Consider the following 3,521-nt stretch of genomic DNA (forward strand, 5'->3'; position numbering starts at 1 on the left):
ATTACTTAATAAGCGTATAAAAAAGGCGAAAATCATGATTGAAAAAGTATTTAGGACACCTTGGTACAGGGTGAAAGCGTTTCCTATATACTTTCATGATACAGGTGCTGATATCTTGTTAGGTAACAATTTCATTCAAACATTTTCAAGATATATACAGGATAATTAGAGGAATATGTTAATCTTTACTACTAATTGTGGTAGTGAGACAAAAGTTTTGCGAAGAGAAAAGACATTTAACAAAATAATGCCTATAAATTTTCTCAACAAGCGTGGTGATTTCAATACTAGATTAACTCATCTGAAAATGAAGGATAAGAGGAAATTTGATGAAGTTCTTTTGTCTTTCAGGCAACAGTGACTCATTGATAGTGATAGCTTCTACGAGGAATCTGATGAAGAGATTAAGAATCTCAAGAAAGCATTGCAAGAGATAAAGTCGCTTGATTTTAGTGAAGAAAGCAAGCTATCTCTTGATAACTTCAAGAGACTTATCCAAAGGAACTTCAGTGAAAACCCTCTGGCATTGTGAGATAGGAATAAGATTGAAGCTACTTTGAAAGTTAAAAAAGAATACAAAAATACATTCAATACAAGCCTATCCAGATGAACATGTAGGATAAGAAAGATATACAGATGATTATCAAAGAGCATATCTATCTTAGACTCATCGAGCCTGGAATCTCTGCTTACAACAGTCCTGGTTTTCTGATAAGAAACCATGATGAGATAAAAAGAAGTAAACCCAGGTTGGTAATTAACTATTAAGGGATTAATAGAATATTAGAATTTGATGGTTATTACATTCCAAGTAGAGAGCACTTAATTGGCTGCATCAAAGCTGCGGAAGTGTTTTCTAAATTTGATTGCAAATTTGGTTTTTATCAGATTAAGATGGAGAGTCAAGCACCCTAGGGACAATATATCTAGAATGTACTACCAATGAGATTAGCTAATGCACCCCAAATATTTCAAAGGAAAATGGATAATCTTTTTAAAGATTATTTTGAGTTTATGTTTGTCTACATTTAATGATATATTAATTGCATCTAATAAATATGAAAGATCATATTAAACATTTTAAAATATTATCTGATGCATGTTATAGAGAAGGATTAGTGCTTTCTCAAAAGAAAGCTACTATTGCAGTCAATAAAATTGAACTTTTAGGAATTTTAATTGACAAAGCAATTGTTGAGTTTTACGATCATATTGTGAGTAAATTTTAAAATGATAAATGTCTAATTCAATAAATTATTTAACTTATATTATATATAAATAATTTATAATTTAAAATATATATTATTATTATATATTAAAAAAAAAACTAACTACCGCACTCCACCCCACCCCTGCTGCCCCTCCCCACCCACCACCCCACCACCATCTCTATCGCGATGGTGCAATTTTCTAAAATCATCCTGTTTTTGTAAATATTTTACCAAATTGAATGAGGTCACTCTCATCAGAATAATCATGAAGAGATGAGTCTGATGGTGGTGGTCTGATCGAAATTTGACCTAACAACAACGAATCAACGGCAAACATGTTCAGTGGTCGTGGCTTAAGCCCAATCTCTCTGATTAATGAAAACTCAAATTGAAGGTATGAAAATGTTCATTTTGAAAAGTGTAATGTAATTAAATATATATTTTAATTAATTAAAAATAATTTTAGATTTAACAATTAACAATTATAAAATTATTTGAATTTAAATATAATTTAATTATTGTAATTAAATATATATTTTAATTAATTAAAAATAATTTTAGATTTAACAATTAACAATTATAAAATTATTTGAATTTAAATATAATATAATTTAATATTTAATATTAAATAAATTAAAAATAATTAATACTTTAATTTAAATTATAAAAAATACAAAAACAAAACAAAAAGAAAAAATGTTTTAGTAAAAAAACACCTAAGAAAAAGGTAAAAAATAATTAAAAATTCTCCCACATGCACAAAGAACTCGTGTAATGCACCTTCCATTAATTATTAACGAAGAGGTTTTTGTTGCTGAGTTTTATAAAGCACAGGGGGGTTTTTAGCCTATTCTCATAATAGGAGGGTTTTTTTACAGACTTTTTAAAACACAGGAGATTTATGCATTCTGTCTTTATTTTTACTTGCTAAAAAATTCATATTAAAAGTTGACAATATTAATGTTAAAGCTTTCTTGAAAAATAAATTAGAATCTAAAATTGAGAAGACTCGTATTATCATATGCCAAGCGCAATGCCAATATTATTGTTATAATATTGTCGCAATAAAATCTCACGAGAATGTTCTTAAAGATTTTCTAACAAAAGATGAAGGCATCTGAAGCAAACTCCATCATGTTATTACAACTCATGCAACTAATGCCTGGTTACCAAATATAAAATTTTTATAATTGAAATAATTTATAATTTATAATTATAAGAATCAAGAATTTGGTCAAAATTGAAAGATTGAAGTTAAAAGACCCCCTTTAAATATATATATATATATATTGATCAATATTTAAATAAAAATTTTGAATGTCGTGTCATTGAATGAGCTATGTCGTGTCATTGACGATATATGTGGGTTGTTTATATATTGATCAATATTTAAATAAAAATTAATTGGGAGCTTGACAGGAAGTTCGGACAACTAGCTGCAAATGCCCAAGTTGCTAGACAAATTTAAAAAGCTGATCTAGACATTGTTCATATTGCAATAAGGAGTTTCTTGTTAGTATCCACCTTGCTATGGAACGATCTACGAGAACCAACTCAAAAGGCATCACCCTCGGGGATGACTAACGAGTTGAGGGAGCATGACCCTAAACATGCCCTCAAAGTGTAGGGCTCTACACCTATAACATCGGATTCAAGCACCAATTGCACGAGGTCATCGCCAGACTCTAGTGAAATGGTAACAATCGAGTTACAGAAAGTGCAAACTCCTGATGATTTAAGTCAACCCAGCACCTTTGGATTGAAAGAGGAAGAGATTAGCTTAAGGCCAATGACAAGCACCTCTAAGGTTAATACTATCGAGTTGATGTCTTTTTCTTTTTCTTCTACTTGGCAGGTATAACAGTGAATGTGGGAAAAATTAATTTCCAAAAAGAAGTAAACCCCCAAACCAGAAGATGTTCGAGAATTGGATGAGCCTTGATTTCGAAAGTTTCAAAGTTCCTGAATGGATTAGTGGGCAGTCTATAACTCTTGCAAAACAACCCCCACTTGAAAAGAGAAAATATTCTAGAGTTAAAATTCGTATCAGTAGCTCTAGAAACAGTAAGAAAGGGGTCTCATCCAGCCTTCCATTTCATCAAGCTACAAAGACCAAATATGGTAGCTTTTAACAAAATTAAAGCTGCCTCAGGAGAAGCTCCCTTGATCTAAGCTATTAGTGAAGACGATATCTCTACTAAAAGATCTTGGGGATAATGGGCCTATCTCGCTAAGATAGACAAAGTCAAGTATCCCATTCAAAATTTTTTCAAACAAAGTGCATGGATCATTCCTGTTAAACTCCGTGGC

This window comes from Sesamum indicum, linkage group LG11 (genome assembly GCF_000512975.1).
Source record: "Sesamum indicum cultivar Zhongzhi No. 13 linkage group LG11, S_indicum_v1.0, whole genome shotgun sequence".
Classification (NCBI taxonomy): domain Eukaryota; kingdom Viridiplantae; phylum Streptophyta; class Magnoliopsida; order Lamiales; family Pedaliaceae; genus Sesamum; species Sesamum indicum.